We start from the raw sequence: 15,566 nt of genomic DNA on the forward strand, positions 1-15,566 counted from the left end.
GGCTCAGTTGGAGCGCAAGGAGATTTTAGAAACATCTTGTGCTTGGCCCGGCCCCAAAAACCTGCTGCATCGCGAGCTTGCATCTCCTTCGTCATCGCGTAGTGAGCCGCTTTCTGTTGCAGACAGAATTCGTCGAAAAAAAAACTCTCTTCACTTGAGTCACCCTAAGACTCAGTGAAGAGCCTTTGCCCACGGGGTCACGGACCGGCACGGCCGGCTGCCTTCTTTCGAAGCCCTCTTTTCATCGGTGGGCATACACAACACACACCGGTGGTAGCTTCTTGCAACTTTTGCATTCCGCACCTGTTGCAAACCAGATTTTGAAGTTTCGACAAAGTGCAAATTGGTCATCAACCTTCAACCAATTTGGTGGTTGCATACGATGCAAGCCACCTCGGCAGTGACTATCCATTGAGTTGTGTTTTCAACTTCCTCATCGGCTGCCCCAATTGTCAGCAACTTTCAAGTTTATTTGGTGTATTGCATACGACGCAAACCAAACTATTAGCACCTCGAATTTTCTCCGTGCTTTCGAGTGCATCATCCACTTCAATTTTGCTCGTTGTCAAGCTGGTAGTGGTCTAGGATTGAACTACACTTTCAACGTTGGCGTTCTTTCTTCTCAAAGGCATACTTATACGGTTCCTTATCGCATACGGCTACGAGCTCATTGGAATTCAGGTATTTTCCTTTCTTTTCTCGCACAGTACGTCCACAGCATGGATTCGGACATAGATATGCATCATGCATTTGATTTCGAGCAATCCACACCCGTTTCGTCTGCCGATGCCACACGGACGGTTCCTCTCACGGAGAGTAATCGTGCCCCAATGGCAACAGACGATACGTATGAGTTGCTGGACATGAAAGATTTCCGTGCATTGCAAACACGCATGACTGTGCTTGAAACGAATTTTGCACAATTAAATCAGAATGTCACCGCATTATCTGATTTGATTCAATTGCATATACGGCAGTAGGCCACGGGTCCTGCTAGTCGGCCACTTCCGAAGCATGGCTCCACACAAGGCCAGGGGCCGGCTGCTAGGCAAGGCCCTCCTCCTGGTCCACTGCACTCTCTGACCCAAAAAGAGGTGGACGATTTGTTGAAAAATACAAAGCTACCAATTTTTCGGGGAGAACAGCGTGAGCGCAACAAGGACACCGTGAATATTTTTCTCAGTAAGTGGGATGGTATTCATGACCTTAGACGTACCCCGGATGTAGCCAAGGCGCTGCAGACAAGTCTGACTTTGGACGGCAAGGCCTACAAATGGTGGATGTCTCTCAAGCAGAAGGGCATGCTACCACAGACTTGGGCAGCTTTTGAGACTGTCTTCAGGAAGGAATTTTTACCTACCAATGAGAAGGATAGAAATTGGACCGCCTAGGACGAATGTTCTATGCGCAAGCATAAAACATTATTGGAATATATTTCCCATTATCGGGATGTGATCCTCAAGTTGGAAGGGATGGATACCTTTCAACAGGTGCGTGGGTTCATCCGTGGGTTAACTCCCGAGCTTAAGAAGCACGTTAAAACCAAGGATCCACAAACACTTGAGGACGCAATAGTGCAAGCTCACATCCATGATGATCCCGATGATCGGGCATTGCATAGTTCGCATGTGCACGGCACTACACCTGTTTTAACACGTCTACAGCATGTGCATCATAAAAGAAAAAATGTCTCTACTGCATCAGAGACCTCCAAAAAGCCCAAGGGGTCTAGAGGTACTCTCTCAACGGAAGAGTTTGAGAAAGCCAAAAAAGAAAAGTTGTGCTTTAATTGTTTGGGAACTGGACATAGCAAAAAGGATTGTCCCAAGGGGAAATCTGCTACTCAAGACAAGGGGAAGGAAAAAGGAGTACACATGGTGCAGCTTTTACCTCTTGAGTCCTCTTCCCAATTTGCTAATGTGTAAGTAACACACACCGAGGTGGTGCATGAGTGTTGTATCATGGCCTCCATGTGGCAGCAAACTTTCAGGTCACATGAGTTGGTGCGTATGCATGGCTCTATCCAAGGGCATAGGGTGCGGATCTTGGTAGACCATAGTGCATCGCACAATTTCATCAATTACAAATTGGTGAAACGACTGAAATTGCCCCAAACCCCGAGTTCCCATCGCTACAAGGTAGCAATGATTAACGGCCATGATGCTGAGATATGGGACACTCAGGTTAAAGATGTACCTCTGGAAATTCAAGGATACCATACCTCTTTGGATTTCCAAGTCATGAATATGGAGAGGGCGGATGTGGTTCTTAGTCGTGAGTGGTTACATAGTTTAGGATCATCACTTAGACGTAGCTATGAGCATAATAGTCTAATGTTTGAATCCAATGGTGTGCACGTACTGTTGTTGGGGGAGAAGGATGTACCTTCCTCACCACTTATTTGTATAGTTGAGCTTATGAAGCTCGCTTCTGATGATGCAATAGAAGAACTCTTTTTGTGTTACTCACTGTGCCATTTTATTTCCAACGTGGATGATGTTTTTAACGATGCTAAAGTTTTGAATACAACTTTCTCAACGCTGCATTCTTCTCTCTCTCCTCTTCCAGCTATGTCTACTAATTCAAAACAAGCAAATGTTGCTAAGGAATTGAAGGAACTTTTGAGGGAATTCAAGGATGTGTTCCCAGATGATTTTCCACCAAGGCTACCGCCGACACGTTCTGTGCAACATGGCATAGACATGGTTGCAGGCAGTAAGCCAGTGAGTAAACTGCCTTACCGAATGAGTCATTCGGAGGCTGCTGAGGTGGAACATCAGCTTGCTGACTATCTCAGTAGAGGGTTTATTCAACCAAGTTCTTCACCATGGACCTCTCCCATTCTCTTGGTGAATAAAAAGGACGGTAGTATGCACATGTACGTAGATTACTATGGATTAAATGCGGTTACTGTTAAGAACAAGTACCCATTGCCACGAGTAGATGAGCTGTTTGATAAGCTCACCCACGCTCGTATATTTTCAAAGATTGATTTAAGATCTGGGTATCATCAAGTACGCATCAGGCTTGCGGATATACACAAAACAGCGTTCCGAACAAGGTTTGGACATTATGAGTTTTTGGTAATGCCCTTTGGGTTAACCAATGCTCCAGCTACGTTCATGACACTCATGGATAGTGTCTTGAGACCATACTTGGAAAAGTTTGTTATCGTTTTCCTCGATTACATTCTTGTATATAGTGCATCTGAGGAAGAGCACTTAGTACATTTGAAACAAGTGTTTCATTTGTTACACCAAAATCAGTTATATGCCAAGGAATCCAAATGTAATTTCCTCAAGGAGGAAATTCACCACTTGGGGCATGTTATTTCGGCTGCAGGGTTACACATGGATCAATCCAAGGTGAATGCCATTTGGAGGTGGCCATCTCCCAAAAATTTGGAAGAGCTCCAGATTTTTTTAGGCTTTGCAGGTTTTTATCATTGATTCGTTAAAAACTATGCCCATATTGTTGTTCCCATGACAGATCAGCTAAAAGCCAAGGGCAAGACTTTTCAGTGGGGATTGGAACAACATCAAAGTTTTGACAAACTTAAGGACACATTAGCCACAGCTCCTGTTTTGGCTATTGTGGATCCCTTAAAACCATTTATTTTGGAAACGAATGCTAGTAATCGTGCGATTGGAGCAGTCCTTCTACAGGAGGGAAGGCCAATTGCATTTGAAAGCAAGAAGCTGGATTCAGCACATCAGAATTACTCTGCTTAAGAACGAGAGCTCTATGCAATAGTGTTTGCTTTAAAGACATGGCGACATTATTTGTATGGTGCACAATTCGAGATTGTGTTTGACCATGAAAGCATCAAGTGGTTTACACAACAAAGTGATTTGAAGGGTCGCAAGGCCAGGTGGGCTGAGATTCTTCAGGAGTATGATGCCAAGCTATGATATCGTAAAGGGTGGTACAATGTAGTGGTGATTCTCTCAGCCGAATGCCAGAGATCAACTCTCTCCTTTTCACGGAATTGCGGAGTGAGTTTTTGGAATCTCTCAAAGGTAAGTGCGAGCATGATACTGCATACTCCAAGGTGTGGAGCTATGTTAGAAAGAGGGATCCTTCTCACTCCAATGTTGGTAGTGTTTTGTTTCCTCCACACCCAGTTCTCCTTTTTCGAGTGATGAACTGCAGAGATGGAATAATTTTTCCATAGATGATGGGTACCTACTCCACAAGGGGAGAGTGTGTGTATCGACGGACGCGGACATTCGGCGCCAAATTCTTTATGAATGTCACGATAGTCCAAGTGCAGGGCACCCAGGAATTAAGAAAACTTATGCACTCGTAAGATGACAGTTTTACTGGCCAGGTTTGCATGGGTATGTTCAAGACTATGTCTTGCATTGCCAAAAATGTCAAGTTAATAAAGTAGAGAGCCTGAAAGCAAGAGGACTCTTACATCCTTTAGAGATTCCCAATGGTAAATGGGAAAGTATCTCCATGGATTTTATTGTGGGTTTACCAACCACTATTCGAGGACATGACTCGGTATGGGTGGTCGTAGAACGGTTGACTAAACTTTGTCGGTTTATTCCAACCAAGTCAACAATTAAGACTCCAGAATTAGCTAAGTTATTTGTGGACAATCTTTATCGGTTGTATGGATTGCCAAGTAACATTGTGAGTGATCGTGATCCCAAGTTTAACAGTCATTTTTGGAGGGCTGTTTTTAAACGATTGGGTACACAACTTAATTTAAGTACGGCTGATCACCCTGAAACAGATGGTCAGACGGAACGAGTCAACCAAGTGCTAGAGGATATGCTACGAGCATACGTTAGCAAGAAGGAATCAGATTGGGAAGATTATCTTCCTATTCTTGAGTTTGCATATAATAGTGCTAAGCATGTTACAACTGGTTTTAGTCCATTCATGCTTATGTATGGTTTTCAACCTAGATCACCAGTGACGGTGGGGTTGGCAACTGAGAAGCTCCAACAGGTCAAGGAGTTTCTCCAAGATCATATGGAAATGCTGAGACTTGCTCGTCAAAATGTTCGACAAGCACAAGATCGGTATAAGAAGTATGCTGATGAGAAACGTCGGCAAGTTACCTTCACGGAAGGTGAAAAGGTATTTTTGCATGTGCCAGAGAATTCAGAAACTCTAAAGACTGGACCAACACCCAAATTATCTCCCCGTTATTGCGGGCCATTCAAGATACTCAAGCAAGTTGGTGATAGGGCCTACAAACTTGAGTTACCTGCGCACTCGCGTGTCCATCTCCTGGGACCGACACTTAGACAGAACTCCGGTCTATCTCGAATGCCAACCCAAGGGGGTACATCCCTTCATTCAACGATTATATCCGCTTCTCGTAATCAATCTATCCTTGACAGCTTTTCGCACCCAAAATCGTGGTCCTTAGTTTTGATTCTCTTGATCTTTAATTTGAGGATCTGCTCTTTCTTTCTTGTTCTCCCTTGGTTCATGGCGATAACCACTTTTTCCTAACAAGCAGGCACTGCAGTTATCACTTTCCCCTAAGAAGAGGGATCTTGCAATCCCACCTGGTCTCGCTTGTCCCCGATTACCTATTTTTATCCCGCATAGTCCTAGCATTTAGCATAAAACTTTTATTCAACATCCGGCCATCTGACCCTCCGGATCCGCCCACCCACCAAATCATTTCATGAAAATCCCTTCTTGAGGTAGTACTTATCTACTACAAAATGAGGAAGACAGTCTATCAGACATCGTCACACAACAAGCAGTATACAATCTGTTGCATATACTCGTTCAGGGAGATTCATCTGGTTGTTCCCACCAGATCTTTATTTAGAAACTTTTAATTCATTTATTTACCTTTATTTACTATAATTAGCTTGCAACTAGTTTCCTAACTAATCATCCAACACATTTAGTTTCAACCAATTCATCTTGCCTTACTTAGGACCAAGATAATCGGTTACAAGCCATCAAAATGGTAGCACCTTCATAATATTTCCCAGAATAAAGTATTTGAGAAAGGCTCATCAAGTAATTTAATCATTCCTTCTTAAGCATTTTATTTTGATAGGTATAGCACCATCTGGTGAAAAATGCACATGATAGCCCCTATGTTCGTAGCCTTTCCAGTTTCTTTTTACGCAATCAAATCGAACAAATTTCCTTATTTCAATTCACATCATCCTCCCTGAGTATGACCTTCTCATCCAACTATTGGAATCATGCCATACCCGGATTATGACCGTTTTCCAATAAGAAACCGTGGGTACTTCACCCGGCCGGGAAAAAATAAAATAAAGCCATTCATCCCTTATCCCTTGGGCATGAATGACTTAGGTATAACAAACTTGCCGGTTATGTTGCCCTAGCCAAAAAGGGCCAATCTTTGTCAAGTTCCCCAAGAGAATTCTCTCAATGGACCGGTCTTTCAATCAAATTGACCCCAAGAAGATCCATCTTGGTTTCCGGTCATTTCCAGACAATCTTCAAAACTCCTAGTTAAATCTATGTTTTGCAATGGGCTATCCCTATCACCTCTCGAGATTTCTTTTTAACTCCTAGTTGATAATTTCCAGGTTCATTCATTCATCAACCTTAATTTCTACTTTCCTTAATTATCTACCAGCCAGTTTATTTAGGAAATACAAGCGAGTTTTTACCATAGGCATTTCATGGTTAATGTCTCTTCGAAAATGCCAACTTTTTAAGTTCAATCCTCGTTTTGTACGATTCCCACATTTTGGAATCCTTTGCCATCCATGGGGCATCTCCATGGAAGCTTGTAGAGTTTTCGGTAGATCAATTCCGCGAAGTTATCCCCTATCTCTTCCATTCCGTATTTGCAAACAAACTTGAAATTGACAACTTTAGAAATACTCTTCAATACCAAAAATTGAGACACTTCTATTGAGCTTAGAAAACTACTCTTTTCTTATAGTGCCTAGATTTCCATTTAGGAAGCTAAAAGGTCGTCCTATAATTTATGTGTCTTTGAGATTTCCATTAAAGCTCGCTTTGGAGATAAAATGAGAATCTAGAGCTTTCCATTAAAGCTTAGAAGAGAGGATTATAACCATACATTCTTCCTACCGTAAAGAGACATGCAAACCCTAAGTTTGATTACTATAATGAGACTAAACCTTTATCTCTTTAATGAGACAAGGTTTCCATGGAAGCTTAACACTAGAATGGTAACCTAAGCTGACATAAAAGTGTACTTTCAGGGTTTTGGGAAAAAATTCCAAAACCATAGTAGATCCACTCATTTTGAAAAATCTTTTCATGAGCTTATAGTTCAATAACTACTACATATGGAAAAAATGAGAAACTTGTAATTTTTCTCATCCCTTGGTCACTACAAGCCTCCAAAGTTGATGGACCAGTGCATTTTGCCCAAAACAACAATTTCTTACGGTTGATTGCATATAAATAAGAGTGGATATTTTTGTAGGACATGAGATAAAATGCCCCGTTAACGTCAATGGGTTGGTGACCAAAACATACGGTTGCTTTTACCTCACTAATTTTTTTTCGGCAAAAAAATAGGTACAAAAAAGTTTCATTTTTGCCATTCTGCGGACCTATCATCAAAGTTTCTATAGTCACGCTCAATACAGATACTATATACATATTTTCTTAGTTCCCTTTGAGCCTCTGGATTCAAAAGGAGCCATGGAGCATGTCAAAAGGATAATGGATCTCTTACAATTGGAACCTTGGGCGCAATGATAAAGTGCTAAATACAGCAAACATGAAAAAACTGGGTTTAGCATTATGACCTCTAGAAACCCATAGAAACTACTCAATATCTAGCCAACTTTGTAGTCTATGATTAGATATGGTTACTACCTACAAAATACAAACAATTGGCCCAAGACACTAGCAATATTGAGAAAGTTATACTTGCTACTCTAAAATGTATCGTATTCTTCAGCAATCAAAAAACTCAACGATCATCATATACTATGCTATATAGAATATTAGGTCCCCCAAAACTCAAGGAAGATTAGCTTTATGTTATACATTACACTTACACAATCAAAATTGAATTTGGATATCAAGAAAGCCCCCAAAAGAATCATAAAAGTGCTAATTTTGGCCAAAAACCAGGATTATGCAATTCTTGTAAATTGGTCATAACTTTCAATTTTAACACTTAGCTCTCCCTACAAGCATCAAAACATGTTGAGAACTATGAAGGACTAACCTCTAGCCATCTAAACCTCACAAACATGAAGTTTAGAGTGGTATAGTTGCCAAAAATTGAAAAAAAGCCAAAAACAGGACACGCTTTTTCACACAGTTTAGGTTCAAAATGTTGTGCAAGAGTAAAGTTAATGGTGAGATCGATACTCAAAAAAAAATGCTAAGTTTTTTTCAGCTCATAAGGCAACTTTGTGGATATATAGCACCTAGAAATTCATTTTCATACTCTTCAAATAATTCAAGCAAAATGGTCACTTAACAGGACACAAAAGTGTCCAAGGACATAAAAGTGTCATGTTACCATTCTAGTGTTAAATTTGTAGAGTGTGTGCCCAGAATGTGTGCTCTTAGACATCTTATGCCCAAATTGCAACTTATCCTATAAGCATTCCACAATCTGTCTGTATGACGCTCTCATCAAGAGAGGCAACAGAAAACACAAGTTAAATCGTGACCATCTACCATGTAGGGTCGTGGCTGTATGAGGATGACTTGAAAGGGGCACCTTGCCGGTGAGTCTGGTCGACATTTTCTGTTCTTTTTAGTATTATTGAGTGTTGATAGCAACCAAAAATCCATCCGTACTCTGTCCTTGACAGAGCAGCGGAAGCGTAATCTTTGAAGTGGTGGAATTTATGCCACCTAATTAGCATGCCTTGCACACAGATTTTGAAGCGCTTGGTGAAAATGATGGCCTCAAAAGTGATCATCAAAACCAAAAGTGTCGTGCACAGTTGAGACTGGTAGGGATTCTGTCAGCTGATATTCCCTTTTTTACCAGTTCCCTGAAGCCGTGCTTCCTATAAAATTTCCAAAGCACTTTGCTTTGCACAATGACAATAATTGCGAAGTAAAGTGTAAACAAGAAAACAAACAAGAAAAACATGAACCTGGCTAACTTGGGCATTGCTGTAACCAGTTGGCCCAATATTCCATGGAAGAAAAGTCGCTTAAAAATTGCACATAGCCATATCCACTGCACGTATATGATACAGGTTCGGATCTGTATTATGTATCATATACGCCCGTCTGTTTCTCATGAAATAACCGGTTGGTATATTGTCAAGTCCGTCCCAAGTTTGTATGCTCATAGTAGAGTCCAAACATGGAAGTCTTGCCTGATACTTTTCAGTACACCCACTGCTTGGCATGATTACGGAGACGAATCCATGTTCCAGTGAAAACAAGCCCTAACATTTTGCTTGACAGCTTCCTGAAATGGTCGTTAATGGTTGGTCCTGTCTAGAACCTGCTGCCTTCTGTATCAAGATTAGCAACAGACCGTGTTGATCTCCTAGAGATTCTCTAGCACTACCATGCCCTAACCTGTGTGAGACATGGACAGAAGCCTTGTTGTGAAACAAGATCATTTCTTACTCAAGCCTTGCTTGATTTTGGTGGTCAAACTATTCATTGGTCTTCAGACAACCAAAGTTTGCTATACACAACCCTCAGCATGATCCAACCGTGCAAGGTTTTTATGCCTCGGAAAAGCCATGCGTGCAAGCAAATTTGATAACAACATGGTGCGCAGAAGCCTTGCACACGTCTTGATGCAACATGTTCTTGAGGAAAACAAAGCGGCATTGAAATCTTTTATTGACCTCCTATGCTAAATGCCTTCGAGCAATTTGTTGTATCGTCCATAGTGCCTGCGTTTTCGAGCATCATTGAACCGCGAACCATGTTCAATCTGGAGTCAAATCCTTTCTCAAAATGTAAATGCTCCAAATTGTCACAAGCCATGCTTGTGTTTAGAGTGCTGAACGTGCAGTCATGCACAAGAATTGTCCAACACATGCCATGCATGCTTGCTTGTGCCACAAAAAGCTAGCACGACAAAAGCACTTTGTGCTTGCCATCTAAGTAGTCCCGCAAATCAACATGCTGTGCTGCCAATATGTTGCATGTGGCATGACCATGCATGCCAAGCGTGTTGTAGCCCTAGCAATTTCTTGCACTCCATAATTGTAACTAATCAAGTAAGAAAGGTGAACAAAATATGCATACCATGCCTGTGATTTGTGTGTAGATTGCCTCCCGAAACAGAGAAGCTTCCTTGCCACATGACTGTCATCAGAATTCCTGAATGCATGTTATTGATAGCTTCCGAAGAGGAGGTCGAGTTCATGGTCATGATGTCTTGACATCATGCCGATGGTCTTGCAAAACGGCATTAGCCATCGGATTTATGCTATATTTGACACATTGCGGCCTAGCCGGTCTCCGAAAAAATTATGCAGAAAACTGTCGAACGCCGGGCTGCATTGCTATGCAAAGTGTGCAACCGTACCTGGCAAATTCGCTCCACATGCCCTTTAGAATACATATGTACTTTAAGGGGTGTGTGCCGGTGGTGGGCACACACCCTTAACCAATTAAAGGTGCCCAAAACCTTCCTCTGTAGCAATGGCGGATCATCAACAGCGCCATCTTGAGAAATTTGCTTGCGCTGCCGCCTGCAATGGTCCTATGCACTTGGGCAAGAAACGAGAAGTGTCTAATTTTTCAAGGCAAACCTGTTTGGTTCTGCTCCAGCCCCGTTTGGCCCTGGTCGCTGCTGTGGTTTTGGCTCTGTAAGAAGCGGTACCCGCACTGCTGTCGGCTCCATTGTCCTCCATGCAAGCATCTTTTCACACCATGCAAGGGTTTATGCACCCGCCGTGAACCCATCCCCACCTGTCAAGGGTTTATGCACACGCCGTGAACCCCGACCCCGGTTTGCATGTAGCCCAGAACTCCACATGGAAGCCACGCCCTCCATAGCTTGCTTTCCTCTTCGATTGAGAGAGAGAGAGCGAGAGAGAGAGAGAGAGAGAGAGAGAGAGAGAGAGAGAGAGAGAGAGAGAGAGAGAGAGAGAGAGAGAGAGAGAGAGAGAGAGAGAGAGAGAGAGAGACAAAACCATGCGTTGAGAAGAAAACCATCTTCCCCGCCATGGCTCCACCCTCTTGCCTCCTCTCCACCTTCTCTGATACCAGTGAAAGGGCATGGGAACTGAACATGCTCATCACCACCCAGCCATGCCCTATATAGGCCCTTGGCCTTCTAAATATAGGGACCCCCTTGACTGCATGTGCGTCCTAGCCTTGGCCCTTGGCCCGGACTGGTCCTACCATTGTCCAGACAATATACTGGGAGTGTATACAGTGTATATAAATTCCTATTGGACCCCAATTTTCTTCTCAATTCCTATTGGACTCCAATTCTCTTCTCAATTCCTATTAGACCCCAATTCTCTTCTTAATTCTTATTGAGCCCCAATTTCTTCTCAATTCCTATTGGACCCCAATTATCTTCTCAATTATTATTGGATGCCAATTTCTTCTGAATTCTTATTGGACCCCAATTCTCTTCTTAATTCTTATTGGACCCCAATTTCTTCTCAATTCCTATTGGACCCCAATTCTCTTCTTAATTCTTATTGGACCCCAGTTTCTTCTCCAATCCTATCTCTTAACTTCATCTTCCAATTAAGTTACTCGATCTAGATAAGTTCCCACGCGGATTTTGATGAAGAAGTATAAAAATAATCTTAATCTTTTTGGAAAAATATAGGGATGACGTAATTTCTTATGCGGAATGTCCTTGTTTTCATTCTGGAGTAAAGTCTCGTTGTCCGGATGACTTCTTTGTCGGTCTTGCTTTTTCTAAATTATTTTCTAGGCTGAAAAAGTTTTGAATGGCTTTAGGGTTTAGCTAGGAACCTTACAAACTCCCCAACAAAAAGAAAGAGTTCTCCTCATCTCCGGACATGCTTTAAAGAGTAGACAGACTCAATCTTTGGTCAACTTATGATTGAAGATGGTCAGTACCTTTAGGATACCTAGATTAAAGGACAGTAAAGCTGGTATGGACCTTGAATAATACATTTCTCTTCCATTTTTAACACTGACTCAAAAGTCTTAATCATAAGGAAGTCTTTAATGACTCGGGGTTACTTTAATTACTCAACTAGGTATTTTTCCTTTGGTGTGACCGGATTGTGTTTCTCTTGTGAGGTCTAAAGATCATTTCTTCATTCACTCTCTATCTAGCCTCAATACGCTTTGTAAAAATCTTACCATTCTTACCTAGACTTTAACTTTTTCCGTTTTGAGCATTGACTCATTTCTCTATTGATATCATCCAACTGATACCATGTTCTTGACAGTTAAGGATTTCATACCGATCTTTCAATTAATCTTGGAATATCTCCTTCCTTGTGTACCCAATTTATTTTCTCCAGCCTTATTTCTCTTATGTCTATAGCTTACCTTTCACTTCGTAATCAGATATTTCACGTATCATAACAATTAGATTTGTAAAACACCATAGACGATTTGAATCTCAAAAGAATTGACTGACTACAGATGCTTGAATTCCATAAATATGACGATTGATTACATTCACATAAAAACTACATCAAAAGGGCCATCGATATCTTGAAGAATAATTATAAGTTGTTCCGAAGAACCAACGAGGGTTTGGACAAAAGGGAGATATTGATTTGATTCCAAAAGATGAATTACATGGGCTCATCCTCCAAAACTTGGAAATTGGGTAATTAGCTGGTCCCAATCTTCCCAGGAAGCATCTTCAACCGGATAGCCCTTCCACTTGATTAGTACTTCTCGAATTGCCCTGTGCCACAATTGCTTCTCTTTAGTTTACAAAACTTGTTCTGGTTTCATTTGAAATTCTTCCTGATTGACGAGAATGGTGCCATCATGATTCAAAACATGTAGAGGGTCAACAACATATTTCTTAAGGAGGCTGACATGAAAAACATTATGAATGCACATGTGAGGTGGTAAGGTTAACCCCTAGGCTTGTTCTCTTATCTTTCTAAGGATTCCAAAAGGTCCACAATATTTGAATGCAAGCTTACAAAATTTCCCTAGCTTTAAGGAGCTGCGTTTGGGTTTGACTCTGAGGAACTTTTCCACCTTCGCTAAAGCTTATAATGGAGCGGTGAAGATCACCGTAGCTCTTCTGCCTATCACTAGCTCTCTTGGGGTTGTCTCTAATGACTAGAAGTTGATGATCCATATCTTCCAGGGTAGACTTAACGGTAGGAACATGAAGATCTGGATGGCTAATCGAAGAGGGACTAAATATTCCTGACCATACAAGGCTTTAAAGGGTGACATTTCGAGGCTGTGATGGTGAGAAGAGTTATAAGCAAACTCAACTAGGGGAACAAACTTGATCCATTGATGTGGCTGTTGATTGTAGTATGCTCGAAGCATATCTTCAATGACTTGATTCACTCACTCAGTTTGAACATGAGTCTCCAGATGATATGCTGAGCTAAGATTCAGTTGCGTACTTAGAGATCGAACATGGCTTGCCAAAACTTAGAAGTAAATTTGGCATTCTGATCACTGATGATTCTTGCAGAGATTCCATGTAGTTTTACTACCTCTTTGACAATACTTGGGCTATGTCAATGGCGGTGGCTGTCTGCTTGACTGGAATTAGATGAGCCACCTTAGTGAGTTTATCTACTTGTGTGTTTCCTGTCTCGGCCAGCTGGGTTAAGTAAGCCAAGTGGTGCCCCATAGTGTATTTGTGTATAATCCCAAGAGTGTGTGTCGAGTGATTACAGAGGCGCTGTATTTGTTTCCATCCTGCGCACATTATTTTGGTGCGCCCATGGAGGATATTCTTTGAGTACCTTCAACTTCGGGGTTGCACATTGCAGACTACAAGCTACACGTTACAAGTTACAAGATACAGGTACAGGTAGCTAGAGTAGAGTGATACACTGGAAAGTGGGAGTCAGTTGCAGTTACCGTGGGTATGCATCATTGGACGCCTATTTGAGCACATTGTTTGATATTATACATTACTTGTGGATACTACCATTGTACGCCTTTGTGGAGCCATACTTGGTTTTATTTGGCAGTCCCAGTCATTTATGAGACTTGGTCTAGAAGATAGCCATTTCTGAGACTTGACTATACGAGATTTGCATAAGCTTTCATGAGAGGGTCGATAGCGTGAGGTTTTATTGAGTTGGGAAATTCTCAAATGTGAGATCTGTTCGGTAGTAGGAGATAGTTGTCCCAGATGATGGCTGCATTTACCTCTTTGAGGTTTACAGAGACATGAAATTTGCCATTCTTTCTGGGTACCACCACAATTGGGGGCACCCAATCGGTGTGTTCAATCTCGTAGATAAACTCTGTATCCTTCAGTTTGTATATCTCTTTCTTAATTTTCTTGGCAAAAGTCTCATTGTATGTATAAGGATGTTGTATGCGTGGTCTGGCATCACTTTTAAGGGTTATCGTGTGCTGACAGATCTCTGGATTGATCTCCTTTAAGTCTTTGTATGACCAAGAAAACACATCTTTGTACCGTCTGAGTGTATCTATTAGAAGTCACTCTTCTTCTTTGCTGAGGTCTGTGGCAATGTATGCGAGTTTAGGTTCCTCGCTTGGTTCTGCTAATTGATGCGTTTGGCTTTATTTGGTCCATCACATGAAGTTCCTAGATCTTTTGGGTCTCGTTTGGGTTTCTGCACCACGATTTTTCTATCTTGAATAGTTCTTCTTTTTCATTTTTGTTTTGTTTGAGTCGGGTTTCATGTATCTCTTCGATATCCCATCTTTAAGGAAATCAGTTGCTTCAACTTTAAGTACTACATTTTTTCGGTTAACAAAGGTACTGAGTGCTCTTCCGTCTTGTTTGTTCATGCTTTTATTATGATATCTATGCTGTCTTCGAGGATTTTGGTTTGGAAAATCATAGTAGATCACTTGTCAATCCTTATGTTTGATGTTATGATCTGAGCTACTAGAAAGCTCGTCATCTACGTTTTCCTCTAACAGCTTATTTGTGGAGTCCTAGAATTCTTCTTCATCCGTTTGGTCAAGGTCCCTTACTGAGATCTCATCCACTATGCATCAACAATCTGCAACTTCTTCCCATCCTGATTTTGGATTTTCTTTAAACTCATCATCCGGAATGGAATGATATCAAATCCTTCCTCATCACAGAATTTGGTCAGGGTCCTCTCATTCACGTATACATCAAGAGTGTCCACTATCTGATGCCATCCAAAAGGTTTGAACATCTGTTCTTGATATGGCTTTGTTACAGAGGCCTCGTCTTGTGTTGACCTATCATGGATGCAATACTCTTTTTTTAAACTACCACCATCAGAAGCTTCACCTGTCCAATTGTGATCTTTCTTTTGTAACCAAGCTGGTATTTCTCATTCTTGGTCAATTGTGGAGTTTAGTTCCTCTTTTGGGGTTCATTCCACATCTCTATAGCTATGGTCCATGACATTGATCTTCGTAGTGACATCCTTGTTTCTTAGAAAGATGTAATCGTAACCCCTTTCTTGTACCATTTTGAGATGACTCATTAATGGTTTGTCCAATATGATATCAAAATTGTT

Source organism: Adiantum capillus-veneris, chromosome 3 (genome assembly GCF_014529385.1).
Source record: "Adiantum capillus-veneris isolate H3 chromosome 3, ASM1452938v2, whole genome shotgun sequence".
Taxonomy (NCBI): Eukaryota; Viridiplantae; Streptophyta; class Polypodiopsida; order Polypodiales; family Pteridaceae; genus Adiantum; species Adiantum capillus-veneris.